This window comes from Theropithecus gelada, chromosome X (genome assembly GCF_003255815.1).
Source record: "Theropithecus gelada isolate Dixy chromosome X, Tgel_1.0, whole genome shotgun sequence".
Classification (NCBI taxonomy): Eukaryota; Metazoa; Chordata; class Mammalia; order Primates; family Cercopithecidae; genus Theropithecus; species Theropithecus gelada.
In genome coordinates, this window is record NC_037689.1 from 12497050 (window position 1) to 12522002 (window position 24953).

The 24953-nt window shown below is 40.2% G+C and overlaps 1 protein-coding gene and 1 pseudogene across 5 annotated transcripts in view; both read left to right on the top strand.

Moving 5' to 3' along the window:
- The window catches only part of SLC9A7 (solute carrier family 9 member A7), a 141945-nt gene that overhangs the window by 26957 nt on the left and 90035 nt on the right, over window positions 1-24953 (top strand). The gene's annotated exons all lie outside the window — the stretch shown is intronic.
- On the top strand, window positions 7371-8213 carry LOC112615819 (annotated as a pseudogene). Its single transcript, XR_003117476.1, has one exon. The product of XR_003117476.1 is annotated as a charged multivesicular body protein 5 pseudogene (transcript).

Here is a 24953-nt window from a genome sequence, read left to right on the forward strand (position 1 = left end):
GTGTATTTGTAGAATAGATTCCTGGGAGTGGGACTGTTTGATTAAAAGGTATATGCATTTGCAATTTTAGATGACATTGCCAGATTCTTCTCATTAGAAGTTGTATCATTTTTTACTTCTTCCACAATATATGAAAGTGCTTATTTCCCCATCTTCTTGCCAACAGGATGTGTTATCAAACTTTCGGATTTTGTTTTTCTTTTCTTGAGACAGAGTCTCAATCTGTCGCCCAGGCTGGAGTGCACTGGTGTGATCTCGGCTCACTGCAACCTCTGCCTCCCAGGTTCAAGCAATTCTCCTGCCTCAGGCTCCCGAGTAGCTGGGATTACAGGTGCCCACCACCATGTCCGGCTAATTTTTGTGTTTTTAGTAGAGATAGGGGTTTCACCATGTTGGCCAGGCTGGTCTCGAACTCCTGACCTCAGATGATGTTCCCGCCTCAGACTACCACAGTGCTGGGATTACAGGCATGAGCCACTGTGCCCAGCCAAACTTTTGGATTTTTGTAAGTATGAGGGAATGATGTCTCAGCATGATTTTATTTTATTTTTTGTTTTTTTTGAGACAGGCTGGAGTGCAATGGCACTGTCTTGGCTTACGGTAACCTCTGCCTCCTGGGTTCAAATGATTCTTGTGCTTCAGCCTCCCTCTCAAGTAGCTCAGATTACAGGCGCCTGCCACCATGCCTGGCTAATTTTTTTTTTTTTTTTTTTTTTTTTTTTTTTTTTTTTAGTAGAAGTAGGGTTTCTCCATGTTGGCCAGGCTGGTCTCAAACTCCTGACCTCAAGTGATCCACCTGCCTCAGCCTCCCAAAGTGCTGGGATTACAGGCATGCGCCACCACACCCAGCCCTCAGTGTCATTTTAATTTGCATTTCTCTTATAAGTAATGATGAATATCTTCTTAAAAGTTTAAGGGTCATTTGTATTTTTTTTCCGTGAATTGCCTATTTACATTCTTTGTCTATTTCCACCCCTGCTCCCATGGGCTTATCTTTTTTCTTGAGTCCTAGGAGTCTTTTGTATATTACAGAGATTAGCCCTTTATCTGTGATGAATTGCAAATGTTTTTTCAGTTTTTCCTTTTTTGCTTTGCTTATGTATTTCCTCCTTCTTAGAAGTTTGTTGTAACTATCAAGTGGTCAGAATCTTCAATTTTTTAATTTTTAATTTTTTATTAAATTTTTATTTTTTAGAGACAAGGTCTCTGTCATCCAGGCTGGATTGCAGTGGTATAATCCTAGCTCACTGTAATCTGAAACTCCTGGGCCCAAGCAGTCCTCCTGCTCCAGCCTCACAAATAGCTAGAACTACAGGTGCACACCACCACACCTGGCTAATTTTTATTTTATTTTAATTTTTTTTTTTTAATATGGGGAATGGCTATGTTGCCCAGGCTGCCCTCAAACTCCTGGCCTCAAGTGATCCTCCCACCTTGGCCTCCCAAAGTGCTGGGATTACAGGCATGAGCCACTATACCTGGCCCATTTTTTTTTTTTTTTAAGATGCTTGGACTTTATCATTAGAAAGATATTACCCACCAAATGGCCACCAAATTGTCCCAACACCAGTGACTAAAATGTCCATATTGACCCCACTGATTTGAGATGCCTTCTCTTTCATCCACTGACTACCTATATATATTTCTGGACTTTCTGTTCTGGTCCATTGGTATTTCTCTATTCATGAATTAATACCACAGTACCAATTGTTATGGACCTTAGAGCATATTTTAAAATCTGGTAGGGCTAGTGGCTTCTCGTTGCTTTTTTTCCCCCTGAGTTTTCCTGGTTCTTCTTGTTTGTTTAGTTTTGTGTATGACTCTAAAATTAACTTGCCTATTTTCTGTCCAAATGCCTATTGGTATTTGTATTGGATAGCATTGGATTTATGAGTCGAAGTGGGAGAATCATTTTTACGATATTGACTCTTCCTATTCAAAGACCTCCTGTGACTTTCCATTGATTAAAACCTTTTGTGCTCTTCTGGAGTGTTTTTGAGTTTTCCACTTAAGTTTTGTACATTTCTTAAGTTTATTCCTGGATATTTTATATTTTTGGTACTGTTATAAACAAGGTCTTCTCATCCATTATGTATATATATATCTTCTCATCCATTATATATATATATATATAATTTTATATATATTATTATTTTTTGACAGTCTCGCTCTGTTGCCCAGGCTGAAATGCAGTGGTGTGATCTGGGCTCACTGCAGCCTTGACCCCCTGGGCTCAAGCAGTCCTCCCACCTCAGCCTCCTGAGTAGCTGGGACTATAGGCATATACCACTCTGTCCAGCTAATTTTGTTTTTAATTTTTTGAGGAGACCACGTCTCACTTTGTTTCCCAGGGTGGTCCTGAACTTTTGAGCTCTGGTGATCCTCCTGCCTTGGCCTCCCAAAGTGCTGGGATTACAGACATGAGCCACCACATCCAGCTTCATCCATTATGTCTTTAACCTCTATTGTTGTTCTGGATTTCCTTTATTTTCTTTTTTAAAAAAGATTTTGCGTAGCCCCATTTTTTTCACTTTTTAACTCTCATTTTCATAGCGCGGGATATTTTCTGAAATTTTTCAAGTGATTCTTACTATATTTCTGTCTTGCAATGAATTATCTTGAAAATTAATGTGAGAAATCAATGTTGTGAAGATTGATTAGGATTTCTAGTGTAAATGTTGGATGTAATGGTGAGTTTATCATAAGTCCTTAAAGGGTATGAAGGCTGAACCCCAGAGTTTATTTTGACATTGGTTTAGTGGAGGCAGGCTGAGCATGAACCAGAACTTGAAACCCTGAAAGTTAACCGATTAGCTACTGAATAACTATTTTAGCCAAATGTTGAATGGCAAGTATTAAAAATAAATATTTATCCAAACCAAAATATCACCAACTTAGAATGAACCTCTGAGTTAAATAAATCTGAAATTTTATTCAGAAACATATTATTATTGCAATTTTATTAAAAATTTCAGGAATCATCTTTTTAAAGTTTGACATTGAAGGCAAGAGATAATTTCTTTTCTTTCTTTTCTTTTTCTTTTCTTTCTTTCTTTCTTTCTTTCTTTCTTTCTTTCTTTCTTTCTTTNTTCTTTTTCTTTTCTTTCTTTCTTTCTTTCTTTCTTTCTTTCTTTCTTTCTTTCTTTCTTTCTTTTTTTTTTTTTATGGAGTCTCGCTGTGTCGCCCAGGCTGGAGTGCAGTGGCGTGATCTTGGCTCACTGCAACCTCTGCCTCCCTGGTTCAAGGCTCCTGCCTCAGCCTCCCGAGTAGCTGGGATTATAGGCGCCCACCACCATGCCCAGCTAATTTTGTATTTTTAGTAGAGATGGAATTTTGCTGTGTTGGTCAGGCTAGTCTTGAACTCCTGACCTCAGGTGATCCACCCACCTCGGCCTCCCAAAGTGCTGGGATTACAGGCATGAGCCACCACGCCCAGCCAGCAAGAGATAATTTCTCGGCACCATCAGTTGCTAGATTGCATGTGAGTTCATTAGATTGTATGTGTGTCATACCAAAGAGATAACTAGAAATTAAATGCAGCTCTAAAAGTTTGTTTTGCAATGTTATAAATGTTAATGCAGCAAACAATTCTACAAAGTCTAGAATTATGTTATAATCTAATATCTATTATTGTATCTTGTATTGTTACTTAAATTTTTAGGTATTTATTGGCTTAACCAAATATATTGTTTTTCCTTAAGTTATTTAACTATTGCACTCTTCTTTCATTAATTCACTCAAATATTCACTGGCTGTTTACCTATTTTTAAATGTATTCCCTTTTTAAAGGCCAGGTTTATTGAGGTATAATTTACATACAACAAAATTCATTTCTTTTAAATATACAGTTCAATGAGTTTTGACACTGCATACACTTGTGTAATCACCACCAAAATCAAGATAATAGAACATTTCTATCCCCCTGGAAATCTGCTTTTGCAGAACATGCCCTTCTCCTACCCTAGCTCTTGGCAACTACTCATCTGTTTTCTGTCTCTATAGTTTTGCCATTTTTAGAACATCATGTATTAGATAACCTTTTGTTTTCTAGCTTCTTTCACTTAGCATAATGCTTTTGAGATTCATCTGTGATGTAATGTGTATCAATAGTTTGTTCCTTTTTTATTACTGAGTAATATTCCATTGTCTGGATATATCACAGTTTACTTATATATTCGCCATTCATTGAACATTTGGGTTGTTTTCAGTTATGAAGTATTATAAATAAAGCTGCTATGAACATTTGCTTACATGTCTTTGTGTGGGCACGGGTTTTCATTTCTGTTGGAATAAATACCCAAGGTGAGATTCCTTTGTTGCATGGTAAGTGTATGTTTAACTTTAAAAACCTGGCAATCATTTTCAAAATATCTGAACATTTTTCATTTCCATCAGCAATGTATAAGCTTTTCAATTGTTCCACACCTTTACCAACTTTTGTTATTTAGGAATTTTAAATTTTATCCATTCTAGTGTGAAATGGTATCTTATTGTTTTAATTTGCATTTTCCTACTGACTAATAACGTTGAACATCTTTTCTCATGCCTATTTGCCATTCATATATCCTCTTTGAAGTCTCTGTACTTGTTTGCCCATTTTAAATTTATCTTTTTTTGTCTAATTGAGTTGTGTATTTTATATTTTCTGGATACCAATCCTTTGTCAGATACATGGTATGCAATATTTTCTACCTGTCTATGGCCTGTCTTTTCATTTCCTGAACTGTGTCTTTTGAAGAACAGAAATTTTAAGTTTTTGACAAAGTCCTGTTTATCAGTTATTTTTTCCTTTATGGTTTGTGCTTTTTGTCTTTATCTTAATACATTCTTAATAGGTTAACTATTTTGTATATCAAATTAATAGCTCTCACAGTCATTGTTACTTTATTCTTACAATAATAAAGATAAATATCTCTCTCAATAGATTAATACAATTTTTACTCCATCTTACATATAGACTTAATAAATACAAATGATACACTTTTTATATTACTCAGATTGTTATGCTGGTCACTGTGCCAGCATGCAATAATTGGTCACTAACAGTTAAGGGATACCAAAAATGATATTGCAGGAGACGTTCAGTTACTTCTGAAGATCAGTGATGATTTTTGCCTAAGTCAAGCCTTGGGATATCCCTAATTTATATTGGCTGGTTCTTTGTGTTTGTTTTGGCATTAAGTACAGATTTAAATCTTTCCATGAAGAGACTCAAGCGCAATCATAATTTTTCACAAGACTAAGTCATATGTTGGCTACCCAAGCATTTGCTGACTATTTGTTGTACAGGGACACAGGCCCTACTCACAAGGATGGCTATGGGAACATTATGCAAAGGGAGTTATTAAGAAATTAGCTTTGCGATCCCTCTGGGATATCTTCCTCCTCCTATGGAATCAAGAGAGTGGTTTGGATGAGGCTTGTGGCCTTTAACATTTCATGCGTATAAGGATCACTGTCATCCAGACATTGGAACTTTTAAAATTCCATGACTTTCTTTCACTATACCAGAGTAATTGTGACCCAGCTTCATTTGCTTAAATGCAGAGTTAAGGTTTTGCTGAATTTTTAGTGTTTAAGAGAGTGTGTTGGGACACCAGGTGATAGGAAGAGAAAATAAAAGGTTTCTGCCCCTGAGTTGACACTCTTGAGTGGAACACAACTGTGCACAGTGAGCCAAAGGGTGAGGCAGGCTGTGTGGCCGAGTTTAGGGTATGTGGGGATCAGTTGTAGGAGATGAGACAGGAAACATATTCAGGCAATAGATTGTGGGGGACCTTGATTGCCCTTGTGGGGCCCAAGGCTTCATTCCATTAAAAAGTGAATTGGCATTCATGAGTGAAGGCTTGGGCTGATTTAGGCCTACCTGGGAGTGACCCTGGCCTCCTATGCTCTATGTCATTGAAAACAGTAAGAGTTAAGATAATTGGGGGATGTTGTGCCTGCCTTGGTTGTCGCATGGAGCTGCCCCTCCACTGGGAAACTGTAAATTGGCATGGGAAATTTGGCATGCCTGAGGGTGGTATGAAAGATTGACAGGAAAAGGGGCTGTGGTTTTCTTCATCAACAAAATCCACAAACAAGGGCGGGAGCGGTGGCTCATGCCTGTAATCCCAGCACTTTGGGAGGTCGAGGCGGGTGGATCACGAGGTCAGGAGTTCGAGACCATCCTGGCTAACACAGTGAAACCCCGTCTCTACTAAAAATACAAAAAATTAGCTGGGCGTGTGGCAGGCGCCTATAATCCCAGCTACACAGGAGTCTGAGGCAGGAGAATGGTGTGAACCCGGAAGACGGAGCCTGCAGTGAGCCAAGATCATGCCACTGCACTCCAGCCTGGGCGACAGAGTGAGACTCCATCTCAAAACAAACAAACAAAATCCACAAACATCTTGCCCATCATCTGTGGCAATCATATGTGACCTGTGTGGATGAGGGGCAGAAGTAGCTGTAGACTTGGGTAGCTGCCATGCCTCCCATTGAGATGAAGCTGCAGATCCTGATGGGTTTCCTCTCCTGTGTCCTAATATAAAGGTAAGTAAACATTGTATTAAATGGAAACCAGTGTGTGTCTTGGGACTCTGGTTGCCGCTTGATCTCGTCACCATAGCTGTGCCACTGCACTGACACCTTGAAATGGAAGGTTAGCATTACGAACTGGGCTAACTGGACTTGTTTTGGGGATGTGGGGGATCTGAATGAGGGTTAGAGCAATGACAAGGTGAGAATAGGGAGGATCATCTGCCTTCAGGACAGGCACTGAGAGTCCTGTCAGCAGTTCTGGCACATGGTCTGGAGAAGAAAGAAGAACAGAACTTCCAACTAGAGCTCTGGTGAGAGGTCTGAATGGGGCCAGGAGCTCTTCTTAGCTGTTTAAACATTTTGAAAGTTTTTATTTTAAATAACAAAATTTAGCAGTGCTTATATATGCCAAGCAGCATTCCAGGCATTTTATTTATTTTTATTATTTTGTTTTTGAGACAGGGTCTTGCTCTGTTACCCAGGCTGCAGTGCAGTAGTGTGATCATGGCTCACAGCAGCCCCAACATCCTGGGCTCAAATGATCCTCCCAACTTCGGCCTCCCAAAGTGCTAGGATTGCAGGAGTGAGCCGTGGCTCTGGGCCCATTCCAGACATTTTATAAATATTAACTCATTTAATTCTTCTAACAACTCAATACCATTTATAGTTTCCTGATGAGAAAATTGAGGCACAAAGAAGTTGAGTGACTTGCCCGGGTCACGTAGCTTAGTAAATGGTGAAGCTGAGCTTTCAATCCAGGAAGTCTGCCTCTAGACTCTCTCCTCTGAACCCTTCTGATTCCTATAGCTTCTCTTCCCCATTCTTCCTCATAAGACATAAGTGGTTTATGGTTTTGCTCCCGTGTTTGGGTTTCTTTGCGGCTGCTCAAGATCAACCAGTTCTTTGGGAAGGCGAACCCCAAGGCTCCACCGCCCAGCCTGACTGACTGCATTGGCACGGTGGACAGCAGGGCAGAATCCATTGACAAGAAGATTTCTCGATTGGATGCTGAGCTAGTAAAGTATAAGGATCAGATCAAGAAGATGAGAGAGGGTCCTGCAAAGAATATGGTTAAGCAGAAAGCCTTGCAAGTTTTAAAGTAAAAGTGGATGTATGAGCAGCAGCAGGGCAATCTTGAACAACAGCCATTCAACATGGAACAAGCCAATTATACCATCCAGTCATTGAAGGACACCAAGACCACGGTTGATGCTATGAAACTGGGAGTAAAGGAAATGAAGAAGGCATACGAGCAACTGAAAATCGACCAGATTGAGGATTTACAAGACCAGCTAGAGGATATGATGGAAGATGCAAATGAAATCCAAGAAGCACTGATTCGCAGTTATGGCACCCCAGAACTGGATGAAGATGACCTGCAATTCCGGAAGGTGTTCCCACTGACACAAAAAACAAGGATAGAGTTCTTCTGGTGGATGAATTTGGATTGCCACAGATCCTTGCTTCATAGATCAGCATCATTCAAGTATATCTTATAAAACAAACACATATTATGGGACTAGGAAATATTTATCTTCCCAAATTTACCATAACAGATTTATGTTTCTTTCCTTTCTTTGAAGGAAAGTTTAATTACATTGCTCTTTGATTTTTTCCGTTAAGAGACTCATTGTTTGGGAAATGCTTTTTTTTTTTTTTTTTGTACTAAAATTTGATTCATTTTTTTCTTATGAAAATTGCACTTAGTTTAAAAGTATCTTTGGCTTGTATGACTTGTTTTCATTCATTAGTAATACTTTGAAATAAAACTAAGGAAATGGAATGTTAAAAATCTATGACAGTGTAACTCTACAGTCTCAAAATGACCTGATATATCGGTAAGACAAAGATGAGATTATTGGGGCTGTTCATATTATGATTCAGAATCATTTTCTATTGTGGTATTATAGGTTGGTTAAAGTGATGGCCTTTTTGATAGGTTTTGTTGTGTCTTGTGAACAAATCATTTCTGTGTCCAATATTGGAATGGAATTATCACTATTGTATCATGAGTGGGTATTTTGATTCTATGGTTCCCTCAGTATTACATCTTGACTTCTAATCAATAATGAATATTTCTTGATATTTAGTGTATAGGACATTTATTTATACTCAATAAATATTTTTCAAAAGGATATAATTTTAATAATATCACTTCAGCTTGAAACCTCTACTGTGGAAACCAAATTTAATAGAATTTTAATGTCATTTCAGCCTATAACTCCACTATAGAAACCAAATTAACCATTGTGAGGAAAGAGCAAGGGACAATCTGGGCTTGGGCCCTGGGTCTGCCATTTACTAACTACTGAGTAGTCTATTCAACTTTTCTAAACTTCTGTTTCCTTGTTAGTAAAATCTTGCTAATCTCAGAGCTTTTGTGAAGAATAATTGAGGTAATGGTCATAAGTACCTTGTTAACCACAATGGGCTATTCTCATATGAGGGATTGTTAACAATAAAAAAGCAACTGCTTCAAAAAAAAGAGAAGTAGAATTAATCATTTTTAAAATGTCATTATTTGTTGCTGCTGTTGTTATTTTGAGAGGGAGTCTCACTCTTGCCCAGGCTGGAGTGCAGTGGTGTGATCTCAGCTCACTACAACCTCTGCCTCCTGGGTTCAAGCAATTCTCCTGCCTCAGCCTCCCAAGTAACTGGGACTGAAGGCGTGCACCATCACACCCAGCTATTTTTTTGTACTTTTAGGAGAGCTGAGGTTTCACCATGTTGGCCAGGCTGGCCTTGAACTCCTGACCTGAAGTGATCCACCCGCCTCAGCCTCCCGAAGTGCTGGGATTACAGGCATCAGCCACTGTGCCCAGCCAAAATGTCATTGTTGATGACTGAGTCAGAACACTCACACAGGTTACAGCTGCACAAGGTGACATCACTGGGCAGTTTCCAGGAAGCATGGATTCCTTATGGTGTGTGTGGGTGAATATAGCACCTGCCCTTTGGCTTGTACCCCTGTCCTGCATACCAAGGAAGCCCTGTGCTGTGGTTTTAGGGCCTCATATCACATTTGTTGACCCCCCCTTGCTACTGAGACAGCCCCCTCTCCAAAATTCTTAGGGTTGGAAGGTGTATTTCCCCCTCCTCTTGGCATCGTTGACAGGGTCCATGGCTTTGATGCTCCTGCAGTCTCCTACTTTGCCTTTCCATAGGAGAGTGAGTAAATTTTCTTTGGAAGGAAACCCAGGCAAGTCTGAGCAATGAGTGTGCATTTGGGGCTCTCTGGGATTCAGACATTGCTTTTTGGTGGTGTTTTTGCTTTTGCTTTCTTTTTTCTTTTCTTTCTTTCTTTTTTTTTTTTTGGTTTGAAGAAATCTTATTGTCAGTTATACCACGGGCTGCCCCACCCAGGCACATTAGTCATGGCAAAGGAAGCAAATCATTCCTTTTTGAAGATGAGCCTTATATTACATGAATCATTATATTAATCCTTACATGAAGTCCATCCGTTATGTGTGGTGGTGATTGTATTTTGTCCATATTTCCTTTGCTGGGTGGGGAGATCAACTGTAGCTTTTTCATCATGATTTTCGTTTCTTGCTACAAAGTAGTGATTTGGTTTCTAGGTTGGCATTGTAAGGAGCCTAATGCTTTGTCACAGTACTCCAGCTCCTCACACTGCTGGCTGAACAGAGGCTGCTAAAATAGGTTCATCAAGTTGTTTTTTTCATCATCATGTTTTGTACCAAATGAAGCGTGACACATCCCACTCTGTGACAGAAGCTGTGAGTGACAATCGGTTCTGTGTGGTGGCCTAAAATTACAGAACGTTACCTGCTGCTTACTAAGGAAGAATCTTCTAGAGGTTTTCCCTGTACCTCTGCTTGGAGCCCACAATAGAACTTGTGTATGGCATCTAATAAATTGCAATCCCAGTGTGAAAATGACCTGCAGGCACAGAGAAGAAATAACTTAGTCACATAAAGTTTTGGAGTTCTCAAATCACTCATTTAATGTTATTTTTAAACATCCATCTCTCATTTGGTTACTTTCTTTAATAGTCCAATTCTTTCTGTGTAATACAGAAATCGAATATCATAAATGGGATTGATAAAAGTCATTCTTTGCCTCATGGAATTTTAGTTTTTACAAATAACCGGAGTATAATTCAGGTAACTAAGGTATTTGGAGCAACAGTGCTTAAGAACTCTCTATCACTCTCTATTCTCCATTTTTCTGCAAGTAACTCCGTTAGCTAGATTAACAAACATTGTCACAGAAACAAAGTCTTTTTTTAAAAGCTATAGATCCTTGTGTTTATATTTTCAAAAAGCCATAAACAGGCATTTATCCCTTATTAAGAGGACTTAAACAGGTGTTTAAACATTAAGACAGTGATGATTTTAAAACATAATAAAACTCTAAGTTAAGGCTTTTGTTTTGAAACCCACATTCATAGCTACTTATATGTGGAACACCTTTGCATTTGGGGGCAACGTGCTATTAAGGCTGTTGACCCTAGTACTCACTACTCACCCCTACACACACACACACACACACACCCCAGAGAGAAACAGTGGCTTTTTGGAGCCCAGGACCATCAAAATAGATTTTTAACTTATCAAGCCTTAAACTAGAATAGGAAACTCACATTTGTTCTAGTGTCTATGTGTTTAATAGTTCATACCATGAAGTTATATGTTGATTGCAGATGTGGGAAGCAAAATGGAAAAAAAATGCATCTTGCTAGCAAACATCGCCGACGGCCTTCACTAACTGCACTTAGCACAATACGTAATCATCTTTTCTTTGTTTACTTATTTATGGTCTACCCCTCCCTACCTGCTCTAGACTGAAGTTGAAAAAGGCAAGGCCTTTGCTTGTATTCCTCGAAATCTCGAGAGTCCCCATAGCCTTTGGTGGGTTGACGGCTGTGATAGGGAGGGTATTTTGTCAACCCTGGGCCTTCACTTTGGAAGCCGTGCTGTGTTGTGATTAATTCTAATAAACCCATGCAGCATCTGAAGATAACCCCACAGGAAATTGAATTTTGAAGCAAACGTGTTTATTTCTTGGAAGCTTAATGGATAGATTGGAAGAACAAAAAAAAAGAATCATTTGCTTTTAGCTTTGGAAGCCAGAGAAACCACAGGCTGAGGAGCATGCCCTTGTCCCTCAGACTCCTATTAGCTTGCAGCTCTAATTTCTATCCAGGGTAATATGACCAAGGGGAACTATTTGCATCTTTGAAAATTCCACTCTTCTACTGGCTTATAACAATAGAACAGTGCAAATGTATCTTGTGTGTTCTCTACCATTGTGGATAATTACTAATGAAGTCTCTTTCTGGCCATTCTCATTAAGTGATTTAATTTTAGAAGTGGAAAGAACCATACCTATTGGAACACTTGAATTTCAGCAGACTATTATATTAAACTTTATTAAGAATAAGAATTATTCCCTGGAATTTTATAAGATCACCTCAAATCAAATTGTATTTTCAAAAAGGACCATAAAGATAATTGCAGTCAGAAAAAATGTTTTAAATCATTATTAATATAGTTATATGTATAAGGACCGGAGGTGATCCTTTTGTGGGCATGCTGATTTGAAGTCCTTTGTTCAGCCTGTTTGTTCTTAAGTTTGAATTTTGTTGTACTGTGAGACCTGACCGTTAACATCCACTCATGTGATCCTTTATCACTTTTTTGAGAGGTTTTATTCTGGAAATTCAGGATATAGTCTTGGCAGTCTAAAAACGTAGGTGATTTTGCTTTGCTATATCATCTCAGTGATCCTCGGGGGTTATTTGGATGATCAGTTCCATCAAGTAGGGTCCCCTTCTTTTCTCTTCTCTGCCACGGCTGTGAGGGAGGTCTTGGAGGATGATAATGCCAGGTAGAGGAGGATACAAGGTGTATATGTGGAATTCTGAGGAGTTGAATATGAATGTTTATGTGTAGGGGCAGATGGCAGTGGGAAGCGAAATTGGCAGATGCCAGTGCTTTGTGGGCCTTGAATGCCATGTTAAGGAGCTTGAATTTTTTTTCCCATGGATGATGAAGCTGCTCAATAATTTTAAGCAGGGCCATGGCATGATTAGCCTCATTTGTGATTCAGAGAAATTAGTCTGGTGGCTGATGGAGAAGGAATGATTGGGGAATCAGGGGAGAAGCAGGGGGGATAGTTAAGAAACGATTGCAGAAAATCCAGTCAGGGAGCTTGAACCAGAGTAATGATAATAAGGAGAAGAGGAGGTGACCAGGAAAATGCTTGAGAAGTAGAGTGGGCAGGAGTGGGAAAGGACAAGATGTAGGGGTGATGAGGTGCTACCCAGTGGCACTAAGTTTTTGTGCTTGAATCAAATAATTGCTCAAGTCCTAGAACTAGAGTTGCTTTCTGTGGAAAATCTTGTTTGTGATTATAGAACTTCTCTTCAGCAGACAAGAATATGCAAGTCAAAATCTTTGATTTCTTTTTCTTAACAAATATCATTACAACCAATATATCTGAAAGCTGTAGCCTATAGACCTTTTACATTACCAGCTATTGAGGTCCTCAGTAATGACCTTAATCATGTTTGTTGTTCATCTTGTTCTTGTCAGAAGGCTGGCTGAAAATTTGGGTATTTGAGAAAGGAATATTCTTAAGTAATATATTACTAGTTTCTCAAAAAATAATTTAAGTCAAAACATCAGGAAATGAAAGATTAGACTGTGTTATTTTGCCCTTCAGCCTTTCACTCCTGGAATTGCCCTTATTGAACCAAACTAACTTTATGTCTTTAGTTTTCCCTTAGAGCTACTCATATATGGAATGCCTTCACATTTAGGAGAAAAGTGTTATTAAGGCTATTGACTTTCGTGGCCCCCTCCCCTAATTTCCACAAAACTCTGAGATAGTTTCTTCTTAGAGCACAAGACCAACAAAATATTTTTTTGAGTTATCGAACCTTGAGCTAGAGTAGGAAACCTATGTTTGTTCTAGTGTTTTCCATTTTGTTCTTGTCAGCAAGAAGCACAGAGTTTTAAGCTTATTTTCTATGGTTTTCCTCAAACAACTTTTAAAATTATTATTTTTATTTATTGTGCTCTTTTATTTATTTATTATGCTCATATATTAACTGGATTTGTGTTTTTAGTTTAACCCATTTTAGTCAGTTGGATAAATATTTTTTACTATACTTTAAGTTCTAGGGTACATGTGCACAACATACAGGTTTGTTACATATGTATACGTGTGCCATGTTGGTGTGCTGCACCCATTAACTCATCATTTACATTAGGTATATCTCCTAATGCTAATGCTATCCCTCTCCCCTACCCCTACCCCATGACACGCCCCAGTGTGTGATGTTCCCCACCCTGTGTCCAAGTGTTCCCATTGTTCAGTTCCCACCTATGAGTGAGAACATGTGGTGTTTGGTTTTCTGTCCTTCGATAGTTTGCTCAGAATGATGGTTTCCAGCTGCATCTATGTCCCTACAAAGGATATGAACCCATCCTGTTTTATGGCTGCATAGTATTCCATGGTGTATATGTGCCACATTTTCTTAATCCAATCTATCATTGATGGACATTTGGGTTGATTCCAAGTCTTTGCTATTGTGAATAGTGCCACAATAAACATACGTGTGCATGTGTCTTTAGAGCAGCATGATTTATAATCCTTTGGGTATGTACCCAGTAATGGGATGTCTGGGTCAAATGGTATTTCTAGTTCTAGATCCTTGAGGAATCGCCACACTATCTTCCACAATGGTTGAACTAGTTTACAGTCCCCACCAACAGTGTAAAAGTGTTCCTATTTCTCCACATCCTCTCCAGCACCTGTTGTTTCCTGACTTTTTAATAATCACCATTCTAACTGGTGTGAGATGGTATCTCATTGTGGTTTTGATTTGCATTTCTCTGATGGCCAGTGATGATGAGCATTTCTTCATGTGTCTGTTGGCTGCATCCATGTCTTCTTTTGAGAAGTGTCTGTTCATATCCTTCACCCACTTTTTGATGGGGTTATTTGATTTTTTCTTGTAAATTTGAGTTCTTTGTAGATTCTGGATATTAGCCCTTTGTCAGATGGGTAGATTGTAAAAATTTTCTCCAATTCTGTAGGTTGCCTGTTCACTCTGGTGGTAGTTTCTTTTGCTGTGCAGAAGCTCTTTAGTTTAATTAGATCCCATTTGTCAATGTTGACTTTTGTTGCCATCGCTTTTGGTGTTTTAGTCATGAATTCCTTTCCCATGCCTGTGTCCTGAATGGTATTGCCTAGGTTTTCTTCTAGGGTTTTTATGGTTTTAGGTCTAACATTTAAGTCTTTAATCCATCTTGAATTAATTTTTGTATAAGGTGTAAGGAAGGGATGCAGTTTCAACTTTCTACATATGGCTAGCCAGTTTTCCCAGCACCATTTATTAAATAGGGAATCCTTTCCCCATTTCTTGTTTTTGTCAGGTTTGTCGAAGATTAGATGGTTGTAGATATGTGATATTACTTCTGAGGGCTCTGTTCTGTTCCATTGGCCTATATCTCTGTTTTGGTACTAGTACCATGCTGTTTTGGTTACTGTAGCCTTATAGTGTAGTTTGAAGTCAGGTAGTGTGATGCCTCCAGCTTTGTTCTTTTTGCTTAGGATTGTCTTGGCAATGCGGGCTCTTTTTTGGTTCCATATGAACTTTAAAGTAGTTTTCTCCAATTCTGTGAAGAAAGTCATTGGTAGCTTGATGGGGATGGCATTGAATCTATAAATTACCTTGAGCAGTATGGCCATTTTCACGATATTGATTCTTCCTACCCATGAGCCTGGAATGTTCTTCCATTTGTTTGTGTCCTCTTTTATTTCATTGAGCAGTGGTTTGTAGTTCTCCTTGAAGAGGTCCTTCACATCCCTTGTAAGTTGCAGTTGGATAAATATTTAAAGTATGTTTCTGAAATGAATAAAGATTTTAGGCCAGGCATGGTGGCTCACACCTGTAATCCCAGCACTTTGGGAGACTGAGGTGGGCAGATCATTTGAGGTTAGGAGTTTGAGACCAGCCTGGCCAACATGATGAAGCCCCATCTCTACTAAAAATACAAAAATTAGTCAGGTGCAGTGGCATACATCTGTAATCCTAGCTACTCGGGAGGCTGAGGCAGGAGAATCACTTGAACCCCAGAGGTGGAGTTTGCAGCGAGCTGAGATTGTGCCATTGCACTCCAGCCTGGGCCACAGAGCAGACTGTGTCTCAAAAAAAAAAAAAAAAAAAAAAGATTTTGGATGACCCTACATCAGTATTTTTTGGGACATTTAAGAAAATGACTGCTCCTTGTGCAGTAATTTTCTCTTAAAATCTTCAAGACACTTTATTACACAAATACAGGAAAAATTAACACAAGTATCAGGGTGATTTTTGTGGTACAATGTGAGATTTCTAATCACCTGACCTTTGGTATAATTAATATGTATAATATATCTGTCCATCTTATAGGATTCAGAGCACCGTTTGAGTATTTTCCGGGAATATGTAACACCATTTCAACTTTGGTTTTTATGACATAGTTCTTATCTGCAATGCTGATTACTTACTCAAGAATAGGACCTCCCCCTTCTCAATTATTTCATAATTTCTTTAGGAAAATGCAGTTATTCTGGTGGATGCATGTTGACATAACTCATGAGATCAGGTGTCCAGGATGGAGAAGCAGGGCTAGGATTTTTTGTTTTGGGCAGCCTTTATCCTTTTGGTCAGAGTTTCTGTCCTGGGCAGCCTTTATCCTTTTGGTCAGAGTTCTGGCTTTATCCAGAAGCCAGGTGACTTTAGTACAAGGTGGTTTCCCCCTTCCCCAAGCAGCAGGGAACTAGAATCAGAAACAGGAAAAAATAAATAAATAAAAGAAACAAATTATGATCAAAATAGCTTCCAATAAGGTTTTAAAGCCACTTGGGCACTATTTGCTTATTGATATCAGAATCATCCCTTCTTGTTTTGGTATAAATCAGTTAGATCTCCAATTTGCTAATGGTTACAATGGATATTTTAAACCAGAAGAGTCAGTACCTTTATGATAGCCATAGAGTCCGCATGATTCTATATTTAAAGTGTTTTAGGGGTGAGTGAGTGGGAATTTGAGAACAGATTTGGGCAAGGAAATTCCTTCCCCTCTGTGCTTTTGTAGCACCTGCATCTGTTGCAGCATTCGTGCTGTGTGCTAGAGCTTCTGGTCTTACTGAGGAGGATCCTGCCTGAGTCATCTCAGGGTTCATAGCATCCAGTGGCTGAATGTTTATTGAATTAAGGCAGGCAATAGGGATTCCTTTCTTGGTTTATCAATGTTTGTTTCTTCTCTTTTTAATAAAGAAACTGGCTGGTTTCTATTTACGTGCTCAAAATAAGCATATCTTTACCAAATGTTGCTGGAAGTCAGAGCCCTCTAAGGCCCTGCAAATGCTCGCCTTACCACTTATTCCCTTAATGATGTATCATGCATCTAGTTTTACGCATCTGAGCACTGGACTGGGATCCAGAAGTCTCAGGTCTGAGTCACTGCTTCAGTCTTCAGTACCCATCTTCACTTGAGCAGACCGCTTAATATCTCTAGATTTCAGCATCTTGATTTATAAAATAAGATTACTATTATAAGTCAGGGGCTGTCTATATGTGCACTGCCTGCCTTAAGGACTTGTAACATACCATGTAATTTACTTATTTTGTTTCTTATGTTTCTTCCCTTATTAGAAATATAACGAAGTTCCAGGAGAGCAGGAATTTCTATTTGTTTCGTTCACCGACATATATCTCTAAACACTAGAACGGTGCCTGGGACATAGTAGGATCTCAAAAAATATTTGTTGAGGATCTCAAAAAATATATGTGTTGTCTATAAGTATGGAGACAGTAGTGAAATCTGCCAAATTAGATTGGGGTGGAGATGGGGTCCTTGTAGAGTTCAGTAGGAAATAAAATTTGAGGAGGGGCTTCATTATGGCCAGATTATATAGAGCATCCTGTGTTGAGGGAAGGTTTGGGGCTTCAACATAGTAGGCATATATATTATTTACAAAGCTGAGCCAAATATCTGTAATTTACTTGTCACCTGGGAGACATCAGGAAATAGCAGAAAGAACTTTGGCTTTGGAATTGGAAGTATGCAAGTTGAAATCCTACTTCTACAGTTTACCAGCTGTGTGGTCTTAGGCAAGTTACTTACTCTTGAAGATCCAGTTGTTTTTTTTAACTGTAAAGTGGTGTTAATAATCCCTACCTGATAAAGTTGTGGTGAAAATTAAGAGGTAATATTGTAAGTAAAACCCCTAGTACAAAGTGGGTACCCAATAAGTAGTTCTTAGACTACACTGGCTGATTTAAAACTATTAGCATACTAAAATGTACTTTTTCTGTTTGGGGCACGTTACTTAGAGTAATAGGAAGAAGCAGAAAACATTGGGTGTAGTATATTGAGGCAGAGTATTGTAACTGTGGTTTAGGAAAAATAACTACCAACTATGAGTAAAAATGAAAAGGAAGATACTATATTTGGGTGTTTTACAGTCATGAAAAAAAACCCCACAGAAATAACTAGTATCTTTTCACTTCTCCAAAACGTTTTGAAACCTCGAGTTAATTAAGAGGGGAGAGGAAAATCCCCTAATCATACTAGAGTCACTAATAGTGTGGTCTCTGAAAGTACCGAACCACAGGAAAGTCACCAGGCTCTGGAGGAGATCAGCTTTCCTGGAGTGATCAGGTCCTCATGGATACTCTCTTCTGGGCAGGACCTACATATTGACATGAACCTAGGGCACTAACTTGACCCTCTGCAGAAAAAACTTTTAATGTTAAGTCCTCTGCTTGCTAAAGGTCAACCAGGAATAATTCTCCTGGAGAAGCCTTGTGCATTTTTTTTTTCTTTTTTACATGGAGTTTCACTCTTGTTGCCCAGGCTGGAGTGCAATGGTGTGATCTCGGCTCACTGCAACCTCCGCCTCTCGGGTTTGAGCGATTCTCCTGCCTCAGCCTCCTGAGTAGCTGGGATTACAGGCATGTACCACCACGCACGGCTAATTTTGTATTTTTAGTAGAGACGGGGTTTCTCCATGTTGGTCAGGCTGGTCCTGAGCTCCCGACCTCAGGTGATCTGCCTGCCTCAGTCTCCCAAAGTGTTGGGATTATAGGTGTGAGCCACTGTGCCCAGCCTGCCTTGTGCATTTTCTATATAACTGGTTGTTAAAGATGTTATCCTTGTTTTGCTAATTGACTGATGGATAAGGGGCCATCTGACAGACTTTGAGAATTTAGGATTAAGCAAACATTTATTTCTCTTAACTGGTTATTCCTTCTTATCAGATGACGAGATTAAATAGCACACGATACTTCCTTTTTGTTTCAGTTATCAAGAAACTCAGAGCACCATGTAATGCTTGATTACAATAACAGAAAGTCTAGGAGGGCTGTAAATTTACTTCCTCCTTGTATACTATAGTTCAGTACTGTCAGTTTCTATTTTAAGCAGCTTGCTGTAGAGCACCTTAAAGGCTTTACAAAATAACCTGAGTATACCTAATTTGGCATTTGACTAATTTAACATTTCCCCAAATGTGACTCAAACATTTTGTAAATGTAGTGAATTTAAAAGACCCAGGTGTCTAGCAGTAGGGGCATGGTTTAATCAACTGTGGCATATTAATATACCACATTTAGAATTTTTATCTTAAATTCTAAAGCAAATCTGTCACTGAGCCCTTATACGAGACTCAGTGCACAATGTATAACTGAACAGCAGTGAACATGAATGAATTTATATGTTTCAACGTGAGTAACTGATATGGTTTGGATATTATTTGTCCCCTCCAAATCTCATGTTGAAATGTGACCTCTCATGTTGGAGGTGGGGCCTGGTTGGAGGTGTTTTGATTAATGGGGTGGATCCCTCATAAATGACTTGGTGCCATCCCTGCCAGTAATGAGTGAGCCTTGATCTGTTAATTCAGGTTAGTTCAGGTGGGATCTGATTGTTTAAAGAACCTGGCATCTCCCCCCTCTCTCACTTGCTCCCTCTCTTCATGTGACATGCTGGCTCCCCTTCGCCTTCCACCATAGTTATAAGCAGCCTGAGGCCCTCCTCAGAGACAGATGTGGACACTGTGCTTCCTGTACAGCCTGCCGAACTATAAGCCAAATAAACCTCTTTTCTTTATAAATTAACCAGTCTCAGGTATTTGTTTATAGAAATGCAAATAGACTAACACAGTAACCTGCAAAAAATATAACATGGAGTTAAGAAAAGGGAGATGCAGCAAAATACATTCAGTTAATACAACAGAAAATGCTGCTTGTCCCCCAGTATCTGCTTTCCAGTTTTTCCCTCATAATAGAATTTTAGAAGGTTCAATGACCTCCCAGAAAGAAGACTTTATTTTCTTGCCTCTCTTGCAGCCAGATGTGATCATGTGACCAAGTACTTGGCCAATAGGATGTCAGTGGAAGAGTGTGTGTGTGTGTGTGTGTGTGTGTGTGTGTAATTTAGAGGCTGTGCCGTTAAAGGGAGTGCCTTCCCTGGTTCTTTTCTCATTTACCTTTGCCTGACACATGGGCCTGATGGTGAGGGCAACACCCTCTTGATGGTAGAGCAGGAAGATGAGGGAGGGGTAGTGAGGGAGGAGTAGGGAGCCACCACTTCATCCCAGGAATACTTATGCTCTAACTCTTCTGTGAAGGAAAGAGAAACTTGTCTAAGCCACCATTATTTTGGTCTTTGTTCCAGCAGCTACACCTGCTTCCTAATTCTATATGATACTATTTATGTAAGTTAAAATGAGCAAAAGAATATTTATTATGTATCTGCGGACATGTATATTTAGTAAACCTGGACTGGATACAGACTAAAATGAATGACAGTTGCTCAGAGGTAGAAGGGAAGGAATGGGACCAGGGAAGGAGGGAATACAGCCTACTTCCTCTCTTTACATTAAGCCGCAAGGGATTCTCTCTTTTCTGTGTGTCATGCTCAGTCGACTATGTCAGAGCAGGACAGTCAATTCAATGATGAAGAATCTGTGTGTTTGTGATTTTTGTGATTGCTTTATGCCGGGTGGTTTTCTGTTGGCTTTTAACAGTGACTTTTACCCCATATGAAGTGATTGGATTAAGAGAAAACAGTGGCTCACCCTTAAAACAAATGTGGAGGTCAGAGCCATGGCTGTCATGACAGGAACGAGCTATGAAATAGACCTGGGAAAACAGATGCTGTTGCAGTTTGATGGTAAGGCCCGTGGCACAGGTGTTGCTGGCAGGCTACAAGAAGCCCCACAGGGGCATTCTCCATTTGCCCAGACTGTAGACAATGCCATTGCTGGCTCAAAAGCTGAAATTGTCAACAGCCTGGGTGACTGTCTTTCGGGGTCAGGCTCACGTTAATCAGGCTCAGAGAGTCTGAGGCTAAACCAGAGTGCCAATCGATTAATTTATGATAAGAGATTTGGCTGTTGCAGAGCAGAATGTGTGTTCAGGCTGAGCAGAGCATCTTTTTCTGAGTAGGCAAGTAGCAGGGGACCCCAGGTTGTCATTAGAAAGTTACTTAGAAAGGACAGAGGAAGAACAGAGGCAATGGGTTATGGTATGCTCATAGATAGACTGGAAAAGGCTGATGGGTCCATCTCCTTGCTGTAATAGCCTTGACTCCACCTCTCCCCACTACCAGCCCAAGCCAGCCACTGTATCCTTTCCTTTATCAGTGGTTACATGGATGATCTCATCATCTGACTTTTGGAGTCAGCCTTTCTTCTCTTTTTTTTTTTTTCACCACAGTATTTTTTTCAAACTAGATTCCACAGAATGGACTGGGTTTTCCCTAAACGAATCTCAGGTGCATTCCAGGTGAGTCACATTGCAGTTTGGGGATTCCCAGGCTCTTAAGGGCATACAAACAGCTTATCTGGTTTACTCCCTCAATTTGCCAATCACATCCAACATATGACAATTTTGCTGGCTAACTCTGAGGAAACCTTCATTCTCTTACCTCTGAATCTATGGGGGCCCTCTCTGTCCACTTCCCTATTCCAGGTACATTCCATGATGCATTTAGTTGTATTTTCTTGTCACATGGCAGTCCTTCTGTCTTCCCACTTGTCCCTGCTTTCACTCTGTTTACCTAACTGTGGAAGTGCCTAAGGGGCAGTCCTTGCTCACATAACTTTGGCTGTCTGACCTGTGGCTTTAGAGATCATTTCTGCATAGCTAGCTTCCAGGTCTTTATATTCAGTCCTGAACGTATTCTTAAAATACAGTCCTAAAAGTCACTCCTTTTATAAGTAGTTGTTGGACAAGATAATACATATGATAGTACAAAATTCAAAAGTTAGAAGGCAAACTGAAAAACCGGCCTCCCTTTCTCCCTGGAGATAAATGTATTCCATTGTCTTCTCTGGAGACAAATACGCTCATCGGTTAAGCCATTTCTACCTGAACATGCCATGCTGTATTTAAAATCAGCATACGTGATAACATAGTTATTACTGTTGCTCTAGAGTGCCATCAGCACCCACTTGGATGTTGAGGTGCCCTCCCTTCTCACGTTGCCTAATGGTTCCCCTGAGAACCTTGAGCACCCCACTGCTATAGTATAAACTAAAAGGATGGCTGCTGGAATTTCCTTACAATGCTTTTTTGCTTTTGTACAGTTCACTTTCAGTTAGCTATGAACTCTCAGAGGATAGCAATTGTGTGCTGTTTCTGGCATATCCCCTTTAGTGCTTTACGCAGTCTTATACATAGAGTAGGATTTGTTTGTTTGTTTGTTTGTTAGTTTAGGTAACATTTTTTGAACTTTTTTTGTTAGTTTAGGTAATGGGTGTAGGCATTTGTTTTTAAAAACATCAAAAAAAAGTAACTGCTGGCAGAAAATGTAATGACCAGAAGATGAGCAGCTGCCTGTTGTATTATGATAGCTTAGTACCTTTACATTTTTTTTTTCTGAACTTATTTTTATTTTTGAGAAGAGAGTCTCACTGTCACCCATGCTGGAGTGCAGTGGTGTGATCTCGGCTCACCTTGACCTCCTGGGTTCAAGCAATCCTCCCACGTCAACCTCCTGAGTAGCTGGGACCACAGGTGCGCACCACCACAGCAGGCTAATTTTTGTATTTTTTACAGAGACAAAGTTCCACTTTGTTGCCCACGCTGGTCTCGAACTCCTGGGCTCAAGTGATCCTCCTGCCTTAGCCTCCTGAGTAGCTGGGATGACAGGCATGTGTCACCACGAGTTTAGTGCCTTTTTCAGTGGAACTTCTTTCCTTGTTCTCTGATAGTGTACCACTGTCCTACCTCAGCATGTCCCATGACACTGCCTGAGCTCTTTTCCTCCTTACCACTTACAACATACTATTTAATACATTTATCTTATTTTTAAACATCTTTCTCCCTACTAGAATGTAAGCCCTGTGAAGGGAAGGCAGGATTTTTGTCCCTGTTGTTGACTCTTACGTTCCCAGAGCCTAGCATATGGTAAGCTGCTCAACAAATATTTGTTGAATGTATAACTTGGTGAGATACCAATTGTTTATGTTGTCATTGAATTGATTACCATCACCAATCCTAGATTTCTCTTTGATCTGTCCCCCACTGATAGTTGGTATCAGTGCTTTGAGACCAGGAAGACATTTTTCGTTTCTCTGCAAACAAAACCTATAGTTTGAGGCTGAGTGACTTAGAGGCATGTGGAAGAAAGAAAGAACATAATCAATGGTACTAGAACACAACGCCTTGGGCTCTGCTGTCAGTGCCTGACATATTCTCCAAACACTCCCCACTTGTGTTTTACTAGCCTATTTTGAGTACCTTTTTTTTTTGAGACGGAGTCTCACTCTGTCACCCAGGCTGGAGTGCAGTGGTGCGATCTCAGCTCACTACAACCTCTGCCTCCTGGGTTCAAGCGATTCTCCTGCCTCAGCCTCCTGAGTAGCTGGGATTACAGGCGCCTGCCACCATGCCCGGCTAATGTTTTTGTATTTTTAGTAGAGCTAGGGTTTCGCCATGTTGGCCAGGCTGGTCTCCAACTCTGACCTCAGGTGATCCGCCCACCTCGGCCTCCCAAAATGCTGGGATTACAGGTGTGAGTCACCGTGCCTGGCCTTGAGTACCTTTAATAAAGGTGATTCTTGTCCCTATTTGTTATTCTTACCACAGGTATATTGTTTTTTGTGGCTTAATTTTTCTTTTTTAAAAAAAATTTTTGTGACAGGGTCTTGTTGTGTTACCCAGGCTGGTCTCGAGCTCCTGGGCTCAAGCAGTCCTCTCACCTCAGCCTCCCAAGTAGCTGGCACTAAAGGCACATGTTGGCCGGGCGCAGTGGCTCACGCCTGTAATCCCAGCACTTTGGGAGACTGAGGCGGGTGAATCGCTTCAGGTCAGGAGTTTGAGACCAGCCTGGCCAACATGGTGAAACCCCTTCTCTACTAAAAATACAAAGATTAGCTGGGGGTGGTGGTGTGCACCTGTAGTCCCAGCTACTTGGGAGGCTGAGACAGGAGAATTACTTGAACCCAAGAGGCGGAGGTTGCAGTGAGCTGAGATCACGCCACTGCACTACAGCCTGGGCGACAGAAAGACTCTTGTCTCAGACAAACAAACAAATAAATAAAGGCACATGTCACCACACCTAGCTCAATTTCTCCTCTTTTTATGGTCAATATCTCTTTTGATTCTTTTGCTTAGATGCTGTCACTCTGATATTAAGGAGGAGGCCAGTTGATTGCATTTGAGTTTGAGTCTTAATTAGGTCATTTAGTCTCACAGGGAAAAATTCTGTTTTGTGGCCAAATTTTACCCATGTAGTCAGGCAGCTGCCACGAACATGTGAACCTTGGGCTCCCTCTCCTGAGAGGGCGGCCAAGTAGACCTTGGCATAAATACAGAATTGAGAGGATGCTGGCTAGTGACACTGGCTTTTTGGTAAGGGCTGCCTGGCCACCTTGCCTCAAGTGATCTCCTACTGTCACTGTGGATGTCACATGCGTCCTGGCTGTGCCACTTACTAGTCAGACCCTTAATTAGTTCTAAAATGAATTTCATGTCCTTTGCAAGAACTGAATTCACCAAGATGATATCAGGGAAATCTCATTACCTTATAAATACAAAGAGATCAGATCAATAGATCTTGCTTTGCTGAAGAGTTGGGCTTTTGTCTTCTAGCTGGCGAGGAGCCATTGGAAGCCTTTAAGCCAGCAGAGGTGTTTCTTTTAGAATGACTATCCTTGCAGTGGTTTTCAGGTAAAGTAGTGAGGAGTGTGAGATGGATGCAGGGAAGCAAAGAAGCTGTCAAAGAAAAAGTTTACCTGAGGCTGGGCACAGTGGCTCACGGCTGTAATCCCAGCAATTTGGGAGGCTGAGGCAGGCAGAACACCTGAGGCCAGGAGTTCGAGACCAGCCTGGACAACATGGCGAAACCCCACCTCTACTAAAAATACAAACATTAGCCAGGTGTGGTAGTGTGCGCCTGTAGTCC